The sequence below is a fragment of the Phyllobates terribilis genome, unplaced genomic scaffold (assembly GCF_046119375.1).
Source record: "Phyllobates terribilis strain yellow unplaced genomic scaffold, ASM4611937v1 Scaffold_22__1_contigs__length_20350403, whole genome shotgun sequence".
NCBI classification, from domain to species: domain Eukaryota; kingdom Metazoa; phylum Chordata; class Amphibia; order Anura; family Dendrobatidae; genus Phyllobates; species Phyllobates terribilis.
In genome coordinates, this window is record NW_027362782.1 from 18,872,927 (window position 1) to 18,889,238 (window position 16,312).

A 16,312-nucleotide genomic window follows, 5' to 3' on the forward strand; every position below is an offset into this window, starting at 1 on the left:
ATTGTTCTCGGAATTCCGCTGAAGTTTAAAAATGCTTAAAATCTCTTACATTGTACTCGGAAATCCGCTGAAGTTTAAAAATGCTTCGGAACTCTTCCATTGCTCTCGGAATTCTGCTGAAGTTTAAAAATGCTTCAGAACTCTTACATTGTTCTCGGAATTCTGCTGACGTTTAAAAATGCTTCGGAACTCTTCCATTGTTCTCTGAATTCCGCTGACGTTTAAAATTGCTTCGGTACTCTTCCTTTGTTCTCGGAATTCCGCTGACATATAAAAATGCTTCGGAAATCTTGCATTGTTCTTGGCATTCCGCTGACGTTTAAAAATGCTTCGGAACTTTTCAATTGTTCTCGGAATTCTGCCGAACTTTTAAAATGCTTTGGAACTCTTCCATTGCTCTCGGAATTCTGCTGAAGTTTAAAAATGCTTCAGAACTCTTCCATTGTTCTCGGAATTCTGCTGTAGTTTAAAAATGCTTCGGAACTCTTCCATTGTTCTCAGAATTCCGCTGACGTTTAAAATTGCTTCGGAAATCTTCCATTGTTTTCAAAATTCCGCTGACGTTTAAAAATGCTTCAGAACTCTTCCATTGTTCTCGGAATTCCGCTGACGTTTTAAAATGCTTCGGTACTCTTCCATTGTTCTCGGAATTCCGCTGACGTTTAATAATGCTTCGCAACTTTTTCATTGTTCTCGGAATTCCGCTGACGGTTAAAAATGCTTCGGAACTCTTCAATTGTTCTCGGAATTCTGTTGAACTTTTAAAATGCTTAGGAAATTTTCCATTGTTTTCAAAATTCCGCTGACGTTTAAAAATGCTTCAGAACTCTTCCATTGTTCTCGGAATTCCGCTGACGTTTAAAAATGCTTTGGAACTCTTCCATTGTTCTTGGAATTCTGCTGAAGTTTAAAAATGCTTCGGAACTCTTCCATTGTTCTCAGAATTCCGCTGACGTTTAAAAATGCTTCGGAACTCTTCCATTGTTCTCGGAATTCCGCTGACATATAAAAATGCTTCGGAAATCTTGCATTGTTCTCGGCATTCCGCTGACGTTTAAAAATGCTTCGGAACTCTTCAATTGTTCTCGGAATTCTGCTGAACTTATAAAATGCTTTGGAACTCTTCCATTGCTCTCGCAATTCTGCTGACGTTTAAAAATGCTTCGGAACTCTTCCATTGTTCTCGGAATTCCGCTGACATATAAAAATGCTTCGGAAATCTTGCATTGTTCTCGGCATTCCGCTGACGTTTAAAAATGCTTCGGAACTTTTCAATTGTTCTCGGAATTCTGCCGAACTTTTAAAATGCTTTGGAACTCTTCCATTGCTCTCGGAATTCTGCTGAAGTTTAAAAATGCTTCAGAACTCTTCCATTGTTCTTGGAATTCTGCTGTAGTTTAAAAATGCTTCGGAACTCTTCCATTGTTCTCAGAATTCCGCTGACGTTTAAAAATGCTTCGGAACTCTTCCATTGCTCTCGGAATTCTGCTGAAGTTTAAAAATGCTTCAGAACTCTAACATTGTTCTCGGAATTCTGCTGAAGTTTAAAAATGCTTCGGTACTCTTCCATTGTTCTCGGAATTCCGCTGACATATAAAAATGCTTCGGAAATCTTGCATTGTTCTCGGCATTCCGCTGACGTTTAAAAATGCTTCGGAACTCTTCCATTGTTCTCAGAATTCCGCTGACGTTTAAAAATGCTTCGGAAATCTTCCATTGTTTTCAAAATTCCGCTGACGTTTAAAAATGCTTCAGAACTCTTCCATTGTTCTCGGAATTCCGCTGACGTTTAAAAATGCTTTGGAACTCTTCCGTTGTTCTTGGAATTCTGCTGAAGTTTAAAAATGCTTCGGAACTCTTCCATTGTTCTCGAAATTCCGCTGACATATAAAAATGCTTCGGAAATCTTGCATTGTTCTCGGCATTCCACTGACGTTTAAAAATGCTTTGGAACTCTTCAATTGTTCTCGGAATTCTGCTGAACTTTTAAAATGCTTTGGAACTCTTCCATTGCTCTCGCAATTCTGCTGACGTTTAAAAATACTTCGGAACTCTTCCATTGTTCTCGGAATTCTGTTGACGTTTAAAAATGCTTCGGAACTCTTCCATTGTTCTCGGAATTCCGCTGACATATAAAAATGCTTCGGAAATCTTGCATTGTTCTCGGCATTCCGCTGACGTTTAAAAATGCTTCGGAACTTTTCAATTGTTCTCGGAATTCTGCCGAACTTTTAAAATGCTTTGGAACTCTTCCATTGCTCTCGGAATTCTGCTGAAGTTTAAAAATGCTTCAGAACTCTTCCATTGTTCTCGGAATTCTGCTGTAGTTTAAAAATGCTTCGGAACTCTTCCATTGTTCTCGGAATTCCGCTGACATATAAAAATGCTTCGGAAATCTTGCATTGTTCTCGGCATTCCGCTGACGTTTAAAAATGCTTCGGAACTTTTCAATTGTTCTCGGAATTCTGCCGAACTTTTAAAATGCTTTGGAACTCTTCCATTGCTCTCGGAATTCTGCTGAAGTTTAAAAATGCTTCAGAACTCTTCCATTGTTCTCGGAATTCTGCTGTAGTTTAAAAATGCTTCGGAACTCTTCCATTGTTCTCAGAATTCCGCTGACGTTTAAAATTGCTTCGGAAATCTTCCATTGTTTTCAAAATTCCGCTGACGTTTAAAAATGCTTCAGAACTCTTCCATTGTTCTCGGAATTCCGCTGACGTTTTAAAATGCTTCGGTACTCTTCCATTGTTCTCGGAATTCGCTGACGTTTAATAATGCTTCGCAACTTTTTCATTGTTCTCGGAATTCCGCTGACGGTGAAAAATGCTTCGGAACTCTTCAATTGTTCTCGGAATTCTGTTGAACTTTTAAAATGCTTTGGAACTCTTCCATTGCTCTCGGAATTCTGCTGAAGTTTAAAAATGCTTCAGAACTCTTACATTGTTCTCGGAATTCTGCTGAAGTTTAAAAATGCTTCGGAACTCTTCCATTGTTCTCGGAATTCCGCTGACGTTTAATAATGCTTAGCAACTCTTTCATTGTTCTCGGAATTCCACTGACGTTTAAAAATGCTTCGGAACTCTTCCATTGTTCTCGGAATTCCGTTGAAGTTAAAAAATGCTTCGAAACTCTTCCATTGTTCTCGGAATTCTGCTGAAGTTTAAAAATGCTTCGGAACTCTTTCATTGTTCTCAGAATTCCGCTGACATTTAAAAATGCTTTGGTACTCTTCCATTGTTCTCGGAATTCCGCTGACATATAAAAATGCTTCGGAAATCTTGCATTGTTCTCGGCATTCCGCTGACGTTTAAAAATGCTTCGGAACTCTTCAATTGTTCTCGGAATTCTGCTGAACTTTTAAAATGCTTTGGAACTCTTCCATTGCTCTCGGAATTCTGCTGAAGTTTAAAAATGCTTCAGAACTCTTACATTGTTCTCGGAATTCTGCTGAAGTTTAAAAATGCTTCGGTACTCTTCCATTGTTCTCGGAATTCCGCTGACATATAAAAATGCTTCGGAAATCTTGCATTGTTCTCGGCATTCCGCTGACGTTTAAAAATGCTTCGGAACTCTTCAATTGTTCTCGGAATTCTGCTGAACTTTTAAAATGCTTTGGAACTCTTCCATTGCTCTCGGAATTCTGCTGAAGTTTAAAAATGCTTCAGAACTCTTACATTGTTCTCGGAATTCTGCTGAAGTTTAAAAATGCTTCGGTACTCTTCCATTGTTCTCGGAATTCCGCTGACATATAAAAATGCTTCGGAAATCTTGCATTGTTCTCGGCATTCCGCTGACGTTTAAAAATGCTTCGGAACTCTTCCATTGTTCTCAGAATTCCGCTGACGTTTAAAAATGCTTCGGAAATCTTCCATTGTTTTCAAAATTCCGCTGACGTTTAAAAATGCTTCAGAACTCTTCCATTGTTCTCGGAATTCCGCTGACGTTTAAAAATGCTTTGGAACTCTTCCATTGTTCTTGGAATTCTGCTGAAGTTTAAAAATGCTTCGGAACTCTTCCATTGTTCTCAGAATTCCGCTGACGTTTAAAAATGCTTCGGTACTCTTCCATTGTTCTCGGAATTCCACTGACATATAAAAATGCTTCGGAAATCTTGCATTGTTCTCGGCATTCCGCTGACGTTTAAAAATGCTTCAGAACTCTTCAATTGTTCTCGGAATTCTGCTGAACTTTTAAAATGCTTTGGAACTCTTCCATTGCTCTCGGAATTCTGCTGAAGTTTAAAAATGCTTCGGAACTCTTCCATTGTTCTCGGAATTCTGCTGAAGTTTAAAAATGCTTCGGAACTCTTCCATTGTTCTCAGAATTCCGCTAACGTTTAAAAATGCTTCGGAAATGTTCCATTGTTTTCAAAATTCCGCTGACGCTTAAAAATGCTTCAGAACTCTTCCATTGTTCTTGGAATTCTGTTGAAGTTTAAAAATGCTTCTAAACTCTTCCATTGTTCTCGGAATTCTGCTGAAGTTTAAAAATGCTTCGGAACTCTTCCATTGTTCTCGGAATTCCGCTGACATATAAAAATGCTTCGGAAATCTTGCATTGTTCTCGGCATTCCGCTGACGTTTAAAAATGCTTCGGAACTCTTCAATTGTTCTCGGAATTCTGCTGAACTTTTAAAATGCTTTGGAACTCTTCCATTGCTCTCGCAATTCTGCTGACGTTTAAAAATGCTTCGGAACTCTTCCATTGTTCTCGGAATTCTGCTGACGTTTAAAAATGCTTCGGAACTCTTCCATTGTTCTCAGAATTCCGCTGACGTTTAAAAATGCTTCACAACTCTTCCATTGTTCTCGGAATTCCGCTGACTTTTAAAAATATTTCGAAACTCTTCCATTGTTCTCCAAATTCCGCTGAAGTTTAAAAATGCTTCGGAACCCTTCCATTGTTCTCGGAATTCTGCTGAAGTTTAAAAATGCTTCGGAACTCTTCCATTGTTCTCAGAATTCCGCTGAAGTTTAAAAATGCTTCGGAACTCTTCCATTGTTCTCGGAATTCCGCTGAAGTTTAAAAATTCATCTGAACTCTTCCATTATTCTCGGAATTCGTGTTAATTTTAAAAATGCTTCGGAACTCTTCTATTGTTCTCGGAATTCCGCTGAAGTTTAAAAATGCTTAAAATCTCTTACATTGTACTCGGAAATCCGCTGAAGTTTAAAAATGCTTCGGAACTCTTCCATTGCTCTCGGAATTCTGCTGAAGTTTAAAAATGCTTCAGAACTCTTACATTGTTCTCGGAATTCTGCTGACGTTTAAAAATGCTTCGGAACTCTTCCATTGTTCTCTGAATTCCGCTGACGTTTAAAATTGCTTCGGTACTCTTCCTTTGTTCTCGGAATTCCGCTGACATATAAAAATGCTTCGGAAATCTTGCATTGTTCTTGGCATTCCGCTGACGTTTAAAAATGCTTCGGAACTTTTCAATTGTTCTCGGAATTCTGCCGAACTTTTAAAATGCTTTGGAACTCTTCCATTGCTCTCGGAATTCTGCTGAAGTTTAAAAATGCTTCAGAACTCTTCCATTGTTCTCGGAATTCTGCTGTAGTTTAAAAATGCTTCGGAACTCTTCCATTGTTCTCAGAATTCCGCTGACGTTTAAAATTGCTTCGGAAATCTTCCATTGTTTTCAAAATTCCGCTGACGTTTAAAAATGCTTCAGAACTCTTCCATTGTTCTCGGAATTCCGCTGACGTTTTAAAATGCTTCGGTACTCTTCCATTGTTCTCGGAATTCCGCTGACGTTTAATAATGCTTCGCAACTTTTTCATTGTTCTCGGAATTCCGCTGACGGTTAAAAATGCTTCGGAACTCTTCAATTGTTCTCGGAATTCTGTTGAACTTTTAAAATGCTTAGGAAATTTTCCATTGTTTTCAAAATTCCGCTGACGTTTAAAAATGCTTCAGAACTCTTCCATTGTTCTCGGAATTCCGCTGACGTTTAAAAATGCTTTGGAACTCTTCCATTGTTCTTGGAATTCTGCTGAAGTTTAAAAATGCTTCGGAACTCTTCCATTGTTCTCAGAATTCCGCTGACGTTTAAAAATGCTTCGGAACTCTTCCATTGTTCTCGGAATTCCGCTGACATATAAAAATGCTTCGGAAATCTTGCATTGTTCTCGGCATTCCGCTGACGTTTAAAAATGCTTCGGAACTCTTCAATTGTTCTCGGAATTCTGCTGAACTTATAAAATGCTTTGGAACTCTTCCATTGCTCTCGCAATTCTGCTGACGTTTAAAAATGCTTCGGAACTCTTCCATTGTTCTCGGAATTCTGCTGACGTTTAAAAATGCTTCGGAACTCTTCCATTGTTCTCGAAATTCCGCTGAAGGTTAAAAATGCTTCGGACCTCTTCCATTGTTCTAGGAATTCTGCTGAAGTTTAAAAATTCATCTGAACTCTTCCATTATTCTCGGAATTCGTGTGAATTTTAAAAATGCTTCGGAACTCTTCTATTGTTCTCGGAATTCCGCTGAAGTTTAAAAATGCTTAAAATCTCTTACATTGTACTCGGAATTCCGCTGAAGTTTAAAAATGCTTCGGAACTCTTCCATTGCTCTCGGAATTCTGCTGAAGTTTAAAAATGCTTCAGAACTCTTACATTGTTCTCGGAATTCTGCTGACGTTTAAAAATGCTTCGGAACTCTTCCATTGTTCTCTGAATTCCGCTGACGTTTAAAAATGCTTCGGTACTCTTCCTTTGTTCTCGGAATTCCGCTGACATATAAAAATGCTTCGGAAATCTTGCATTGTTCTCGGCATTCTGCTGACGTTTAAAAATGCTTCGGAACTCTTCAATTGTTCTCGGAATTCTGCCGAACTTTTAAAATGCTTTGGAACTCTTCCATTGCTCTCGGAATTCTGCTGAAGTTTAAAAATGCTTCAGAACTCTTCCATTGTTCTTGGAATTCTGCTGTAGTTTAAAAATGCTTCGGAACTCTTCCATTGTTCTCAGAATTCCGCTGACGTTTAAAAATGCTTCGGAACTCTTCCATTGCTCTCGGAATTCTGCTGAAGTTTAAAAATGCTTCAGAACTCTAACATTGTTCTCGGAATTCTGCTGAAGTTTAAAAATGCTTCGGTACTCTTCCATTGTTCTCGGAATTCCGCTGACATATAAAAATGCTTCGGAAATCTTGCATTGTTCTCGGCATTCCGCTGACGTTTAAAAATGCTTCGGAACTCTTCCATTGTTCTCAGAATTCCGCTGACGTTTAAAAATGCTTCGGAAATCTTCCATTGTTTTCAAAATTCCGCTGACGTTTAAAAATGCTTCAGAACTCTTCCATTGTTCTCGGAATTCCGCTGACGTTTAAAAATGCTTTGGAACTCTTCCGTTGTTCTTGGAATTCTGCTGAAGTTTAAAAATGCTTCGGAACTCTTCCATTGTTCTCGAAATTCCGCTGACATATAAAAATGCTTCGGAAATCTTGCATTGTTCTCGGCATTCCACTGACGTTTAAAAATGCTTTGGAACTCTTCAATTGTTCTCGGAATTCTGCTGAACTTTTAAAATGCTTTGGAACTCTTCCATTGCTCTCGCAATTCTGCTGACGTTTAAAAATACTTCGGAACTCTTCCATTGTTCTCGGAATTCTGTTGACGTTTAAAAATGCTTCGGAACTCTTCCATTGTTCTCGGAATTCCGCTGACATATAAAAATGCTTCGGAAATCTTGCATTGTTCTCGGCATTCCGCTGACGTTTAAAAATGCTTCGGAACTTTTCAATTGTTCTCGGAATTCTGCCGAACTTTTAAAATGCTTTGGAACTCTTCCATTGCTCTCGGAATTCTGCTGAAGTTTAAAAATGCTTCAGAACTCTTCCATTGTTCTCGGAATTCTGCTGTAGTTTAAAAATGCTTCGGAACTCTTCCATTGTTCTCGGAATTCCGCTGACATATAAAAATGCTTCGGAAATCTTGCATTGTTCTCGGCATTCCGCTGACGTTTAAAAATGCTTCGGAACTTTTCAATTGTTCTCGGAATTCTGCCGAACTTTTAAAATGCTTTGGAACTCTTCCATTGCTCTCGGAATTCTGCTGAAGTTTAAAAATGCTTCAGAACTCTTCCATTGTTCTCGGAATTCTGCTGTAGTTTAAAAATGCTTCGGAACTCTTCCATTGTTCTCAGAATTCCGCTGACGTTTAAAATTGCTTCGGAAATCTTCCATTGTTTTCAAAATTCCGCTGACGTTTAAAAATGCTTCAGAACTCTTCCATTGTTCTCGGAATTCCGCTGACGTTTTAAAATGCTTCGGTACTCTTCCATTGTTCTCGGAATTCGCTGACGTTTAATAATGCTTCGCAACTTTTTCATTGTTCTCGGAATTCCGCTGACGGTGAAAAATGCTTCGGAACTCTTCAATTGTTCTCGGAATTCTGTTGAACTTTTAAAATGCTTTGGAACTCTTCCATTGCTCTCGGAATTCTGCTGAAGTTTAAAAATGCTTCAGAACTCTTACATTGTTCTCGGAATTCTGCTGAAGTTTAAAAATGCTTCGGAACTCTTCCATTGTTCTCGGAATTCCGCTGACGTTTAATAATGCTTAGCAACTCTTTCATTGTTCTCGGAATTCCACTGACGTTTAAAAATGCTTCGGAACTCTTCCATTGTTCTCGGAATTCCGTTGAAGTTAAAAAATGCTTCGAAACTCTTCCATTGTTCTCGGAATTCTGCTGAAGTTTAAAAATGCTTCGGAACTCTTTCATTGTTCTCAGAATTCCGCTGACATTTAAAAATGCTTTGGTACTCTTCCATTGTTCTCGGAATTCCGCTGACATATAAAAATGCTTCGGAAATCTTGCATTGTTCTCGGCATTCCGCTGACGTTTAAAAATGCTTCGGAACTCTTCAATTGTTCTCGGAATTCTGCTGAACTTTTAAAATGCTTTGGAACTCTTCCATTGCTCTCGGAATTCTGCTGAAGTTTAAAAATGCTTCAGAACTCTTACATTGTTCTCGGAATTCTGCTGAAGTTTAAAAATGCTTCGGTACTCTTCCATTGTTCTCGGAATTCCGCTGACATATAAAAATGCTTCGGAAATCTTGCATTGTTCTCGGCATTCCGCTGACGTTTAAAAATGCTTCGGAACTCTTCAATTGTTCTCGGAATTCTGCTGAACTTTTAAAATGCTTTGGAACTCTTCCATTGCTCTCGGAATTCTGCTGAAGTTTAAAAATGCTTCAGAACTCTTACATTGTTCTCGGAATTCTGCTGAAGTTTAAAAATGCTTCGGTACTCTTCCATTGTTCTCGGAATTCCGCTGACATATAAAAATGCTTCGGAAATCTTGCATTGTTCTCGGCATTCCGCTGACGTTTAAAAATGCTTCGGAACTCTTCCATTGTTCTCAGAATTCCGCTGACGTTTAAAAATGCTTCGGAAATCTTCCATTGTTTTCAAAATTCCGCTGACGTTTAAAAATGCTTCAGAACTCTTCCATTGTTCTCGGAATTCCGCTGACGTTTAAAAATGCTTTGGAACTCTTCCATTGTTCTTGGAATTCTGCTGAAGTTTAAAAATGCTTCGGAACTCTTCCATTGTTCTCAGAATTCCGCTGACGTTTAAAAATGCTTCGGTACTCTTCCATTGTTCTCGGAATTCCACTGACATATAAAAATGCTTCGGAAATCTTGCATTGTTCTCGGCATTCCGCTGACGTTTAAAAATGCTTCAGAACTCTTCAATTGTTCTCGGAATTCTGCTGAACTTTTAAAATGCTTTGGAACTCTTCCATTGCTCTCGGAATTCTGCTGAAGTTTAAAAATGCTTCGGAACTCTTCCATTGTTCTCGGAATTCTGCTGAAGTTTAAAAATGCTTCGGAACTCTTCCATTGTTCTCAGAATTCCGCTAACGTTTAAAAATGCTTCGGAAATGTTCCATTGTTTTCAAAATTCCGCTGACGCTTAAAAATGCTTCAGAACTCTTCCATTGTTCTTGGAATTCTGTTGAAGTTTAAAAATGCTTCTAAACTCTTCCATTGTTCTCGGAATTCTGCTGAAGTTTAAAAATGCTTCGGAACTCTTCCATTGTTCTCGGAATTCCGCTGACATATAAAAATGCTTCGGAAATCTTGCATTGTTCTCGGCATTCCGCTGACGTTTAAAAATGCTTCGGAACTCTTCAATTGTTCTCGGAATTCTGCTGAACTTTTAAAATGCTTTGGAACTCTTCCATTGCTCTCGCAATTCTGCTGACGTTTAAAAATGCTTCGGAACTCTTCCATTGTTCTCGGAATTCTGCTGACGTTTAAAAATGCTTCGGAACTCTTCCATTGTTCTCAGAATTCCGCTGACGTTTAAAAATGCTTCACAACTCTTCCATTGTTCTCGGAATTCCGCTGACTTTTAAAAATATTTCGAAACTCTTCCATTGTTCTCCAAATTCCGCTGAAGTTTAAAAATGCTTCGGAACCCTTCCATTGTTCTCGGAATTCTGCTGAAGTTTAAAAATGCTTCGGAACTCTTCCATTGTTCTCAGAATTCCGCTGAAGTTTAAAAATGCTTCGGAACTCTTCCATTGTTCTCGGAATTCCGCTGAAGTTTAAAAATTCATCTGAACTCTTCCATTATTCTCGGAATTCGTGTTAATTTTAAAAATGCTTCGGAACTCTTCTATTGTTCTCGGAATTCCGCTGAAGTTTAAAAATGCTTAAAATCTCTTACATTGTACTCGGAAATCCGCTGAAGTTTAAAAATGCTTCGGAACTCTTCCATTGCTCTCGGAATTCTGCTGAAGTTTAAAAATGCTTCAGAACTCTTACATTGTTCTCGGAATTCTGCTGACGTTTAAAAATGCTTCGGAACTCTTCCATTGTTCTCTGAATTCCGCTGACGTTTAAAATTGCTTCGGTACTCTTCCTTTGTTCTCGGAATTCCGCTGACATATAAAAATGCTTCGGAAATCTTGCATTGTTCTTGGCATTCCGCTGACGTTTAAAAATGCTTCGGAACTTTTCAATTGTTCTCGGAATTCTGCCGAACTTTTAAAATGCTTTGGAACTCTTCCATTGCTCTCGGAATTCTGCTGAAGTTTAAAAATGCTTCAGAACTCTTCCATTGTTCTCGGAATTCTGCTGTAGTTTAAAAATGCTTCGGAACTCTTCCATTGTTCTCAGAATTCCGCTGACGTTTAAAATTGCTTCGGAAATCTTCCATTGTTTTCAAAATTCCGCTGACGTTTAAAAATGCTTCAGAACTCTTCCATTGTTCTCGGAATTCCGCTGACGTTTTAAAATGCTTCGGTACTCTTCCATTGTTCTCGGAATTCCGCTGACGTTTAATAATGCTTCGCAACTTTTTCATTGTTCTCGGAATTCCGCTGACGGTTAAAAATGCTTCGGAACTCTTCAATTGTTCTCGGAATTCTGTTGAACTTTTAAAATGCTTAGGAAATTTTCCATTGTTTTCAAAATTCCGCTGACGTTTAAAAATGCTTCAGAACTCTTCCATTGTTCTCGGAATTCCGCTGACGTTTAAAAATGCTTTGGAACTCTTCCATTGTTCTTGGAATTCTGCTGAAGTTTAAAAATGCTTCGGAACTCTGCCATTGTTCTCAGAATTCCGCTGACGTTTAAAAATGCTTTGGTACTCTTCCATTGTTCTCGGAATTCCACTGACATATAAAAATGCTTCGGAAATCTTGCATTGTTCTCGGCATTCCGCTGACGTTTAAAAATGCTTCGGAACTCTTCAATTGTTCTCGGAATTCTGCTGAACTTTTAAAATGCTTTGGAACTCTTCCATTGCTCTCGGAATTCTGCTGAAGTTTAAAAATGCTTCGGAACTCTTCCATTGTTCTCGGAATTCTGCTGAAGTTTAAAAATGTTTTGGAACTCTTCCATTGTTCTCAGAATTCCGCTGACGTTTAAAAATGCTTCGGAAATCTTCCATTGTTTTCAAAATTCCGCTGACATATAAAAATGCTTCGGAAATCTTGCATTGTTCTCGGCATTCCGCTGACGTTTAAAAATGCTTCAGAATTCTTCAATTGTTCTCGGAATTCTGCTGAACTTTTAAAATGCTTTGGAACTCTTCCATTGCTCTCGGAATTCTGCTGAAGTTTAAAAATGCTTCGGAACTCTTCCATTGTTCTCGTTATTCCGTTGAAGTTTAAAAATGCTTCAAAACTCTTCCATTGTTCTCGGAATTCTGCTGAAGTTTAAAAATGCTTCGGAACTCTTCCATTGTTCTCGGAATTCTGCTGAAGTTTAAAAATGCTTCGGAACTCTTCCATTGTTCTCAGAATTCCGCTAACGTTTAAAAATGCTTCGGAAATGTTCCATTGTTTTCAAAATTCCGCTGACGCTTAAAAATGCTTCAGAACTCTTCCATTGTTCTCGGAATTCTGTTGAAGTTTAAAAATGCTTCTAAACTCTTCCATTGTTCTCGGAATTCTGCTGAAGTTTAAAAATGCTTCGGAACTCTTCCATTGTTCTCGGAATTCCGCTGACATATAAAAATGCTTCGGAAATCTTGCATTGTTCTCGGCATTCCGCTGACGTTTAAAAATGCTTCGGAACTCTTCTATTGTTCTCGGAATTCTGCTGAACTTTTAAAATGCTTTGGAACTCTTCCATTGCTCTCGCAATTCTGCTGACGTTTAAAAATGCTTCGGAACTCTTCTATTGTTCTCGGAATTCTGCTGAACTTTTAAAATGCTTTGGAACTCTTCCATTGTTCTCGGAATTCTGCTGACGTTTAAAAATGCTTCGGAACTCTTCCATTGTTCTCAGAATTCCGCTGACGTTTAAAAATGCTTCACAACTCTTCCATTGTTCTCGGAATTCCGCTGACTTTTAAAAATACTTCGAAACTCTTCCATTGTTCTCCAAATTCCGCTGAAGTTTAAAAATGCTTCGGAACCCTTCCATTGTTCTCGGAATTCTGCTGAAGTTTAAAAATGCTTCGGAACTCTTCCATTGTTCTCAGAATTCTGCTGACGTTTAAAAATGCTTCGGAACTCTTCCATTGTTCTCGGAATTCCGCTGAAGTTTAAAAATGCTTCGGACCTCTTCCATTGTTCTAGGAATTCTGCTGAAGTTTAAAAATTCATATGAACTCTTCCATTATTCTCGGAATTTGTGTGAATTTTAAAAATGCTTCGGAACTCTTCTATTGTTCTCGGAATTCCGCTGAAGTTTAAAAATGCTTAAAATCTCTTACATTGTACTCGGAATTCCGCTGAAGTTTAAAAATGCTTCGGAACTCTTCCATTGCTCTCGGAATTCTGCTGAAGTTTAAAAATGCTTCAGAACTCTTACATTGTTCTCGGAATTCTGCTGACGTTTTAAAATGCTTCGGTACTCTTCCATTGTTCTCGGAATTCCGCTGACATATAAAAATGCTTCGGAAATCTTGCATTGTTCTCGGCATTCCGCTGACGTTTAAAAATGCTTCGGAACTCTTCCATTGTTCTCAGAATTCCGCTGATGTTTAAAAATGCTTCGGAAATCTTCCATTGTTTTCAAAATTCCGCTGATGTTTAAAAATGCTTCAGAACTCTTCCATTGTTCTCGGAATTCCGCTGACGTTTAAAAATGCTTTGGAACTCTTCCATTATTCTCGGAATTCTGCTGAAGTTTAAAAATGCTTCGGAACTCTTCCATTGTTCTCAGAATTCCGCTGACGTTTAAAAATGCTTCGGTACTCTTCCATTGTTCTCGGAATTCCGTTGAAGTTTAAAGATGCTTCGAAACTCTTCCATTGTTCTCGGAATTCCGTTGAAGTTTAAAAATGCTTCGAAACTCTTCCATTGTTCTCGGAATTCTGCTGAAGTTTAAAAATGCTTCGGAACTCTTTCATTGTTCTCAGAATTCCGCTGACATTTAAAAATGCTTCAGAACTCTTCCATTGTTCTCGGAATTCCGCTGACGTTTAAAAATGCTTTGGAACTCTTCCATGGTTCTTGGAATTCTGCTGAAGTTAAAAATGCTTCGGAACTCTTCCATTGTTCTCAGAATTCCGCTGACGTTTAAAAATGCTTCGGTACTCTTCCATTGTTCTCGGAATTCCACTGACATATAAAAATGCTTCGGAAATCTTGCATTGTTCTCGGCATTCCGCTGACGTTTAAAAATGCTTCGGAACTCTTCAATTGTTCTCGGAATTCTGCTGAACTTTTAAAATGCTTTGGAACTCTTCCATTGCTCTCGGAATTCTGCTGAAGTTTAAAAATGCTTCGGAACTCTTCCATTGTTCTCAGAATTCTGCTGAAGTTTAAAAATGTTTTGGAACTCTTCCATTGTTCTCAGAATTCCGCTGACGTTTAAAAATGCTTCGGAAATCTTCCATTGTTTTCAAAATTCCGCTGACATACAAAAATGCTTCGGAAATCTTGCATTGTTCTCGGCATTCCGCTGACGTTTAAAAATGCTTCAGAATTCTTCAATTGTTCTCGGAATTCTGCTGAACTTTTAAAATGCTTTGGAACTCTTCCATTGCTCTCGGAATTCTGCTGAAGTTTAAAAATGCTTCGGAACTCTTCCATTGTTCTCGGAATTCCGTTGAAGTTTAAAAATGCTTCGAAACTCTTCCATTGTTCTCGGAATTCTGCTGAAGTTTAAAAATGCTTCGGAACTCTTCCATTATTCTCAGAATTCCGCTAACGTTTAAAAATGCTTCGGAAATCTTCCATTGTTTTCAAAATTCCGCTGACGCTTAAAAATGCTTCAGAACTCTTCCATTGTTCTCTGAATTCCGCTGACGTTTAATAATGCTTCGCAACTCTTTCATTGTACTCGGAATTCCGCTAACGTTTAAAAATGCTTCGGAACTCTTCCATTGTTCTCGGAATTCCGTTGAAGTTTAAAAATGCTTCGAAACTCTTCCATTGTTCTGGGAATTCTGCTGAAGTTTAAAAATGCTTCAGAACTCTTCCATTGTTCTCGGAATTCCGCTGACGTTTAATAATGCTTCGCAACTCTTTCATTGTTCTCGGAATTCCGCTGATGTTTAAAAATGCTTCAGAACTCTTACATTGTTCTCGGAATTCTGCTGAAGTTTAAAAATGCTTCGGTACTCTTCCATTGTTCTCGGAATTCCGCTGACATATAAAAATGCTTTGGAAATCTTGCATTGTTCTCGGCATTCCGCTGACGTTTAAAAATGCTTCGGAACTCTTCCATTGTTCTCAGAATTCCGCTGACGTTTAAAAATGCTTAGGAAATCTTCCATTGTTTTCAAAATTCTGCTGAAGTTTAAAAATGCTTCGGAACTCTTCCATTGTTCTCGGAATTCCGCTGACATATAAAAATGCTTCGGAAATCTTGCATTGTTCTCGGCATTCCGCTGAAGTTTAAAAATGCTTCGGACCTCTTCCATTGTTCTAGGAATTCTGCTGAAGTTTAAAAATTCATCTGAACTCTTCCATTATTCTCGGAATTCGTGTGAATTTTAAAAATGCTTCGGAACTCTTCTATTGTTCTCGGAATTCCGCTGAAGTTTAAAAATGCTTAAAATCTCTTACATTGTACTCGGAATTCCGCTGAAGTTTAAAAATGCTTCGGAACTCTTCCATTGCTCTCGGAATTCTGCTGAAGTTTAAAAATGCTTCAGAACTCTTACATTGTTCTCGGAATTCTGCTGACGTTTAAAAATGCTTCGGAACTCTTCCATTGTTCTCTGAATTCCGCTGACGTTTAAAAATGCTTCGGTACTCTTCCTTTGTTCTCGGAATTCTGCTGACATATAAAAATGCTTCGGAAATCTTGCATTGTTCTCGGCATTCCGCTGACGTTTAAAAATGCTTCGGAACTCTTCAATTGTTCTCGGAATTCTGCCGAACTTTTAAAATGCTTTGTAACTCTTCCATTGCTCTCGGAATTCTGCTGAAGTTTAAAAATGCTTCAGAACTCTTCCATTGTTCTCGGAATTCTGCTGTAGTTTAAAAATGCTTCGGAACTCTTCCATTGTTCTCAGAATTCCGCTGACGTTTAAAAATGCTTCGGAAATCTTCCATTGTTTTCAAAATTCCGCTGACGTTTAAAAATGCTTCAGAACTCTTCCATTGTTCTCGGAATTCCGCTGACGTTTTAAAATGCTTCGGTACTCTTCCATTGTTCTCGGAATTCCGCTGACATATAAAAATGCTTCGGAAATCTTGCATTGTTCTCGGCATTCCGCTGACGTTTAAAAATGCTTCGGAACTCTTCCATTGTTCTCAGAATTCCGCTGATGTTTAAAAATGCTTCGGAAATCTTCCATTGTTTTCAAAATTCCGCTGATGTTTAAAAATGCTTCAGAACTCTTCCATTGTTCTCGGAATTCCGCTGACGTTTAAAAATGCTTTGGAACTCTT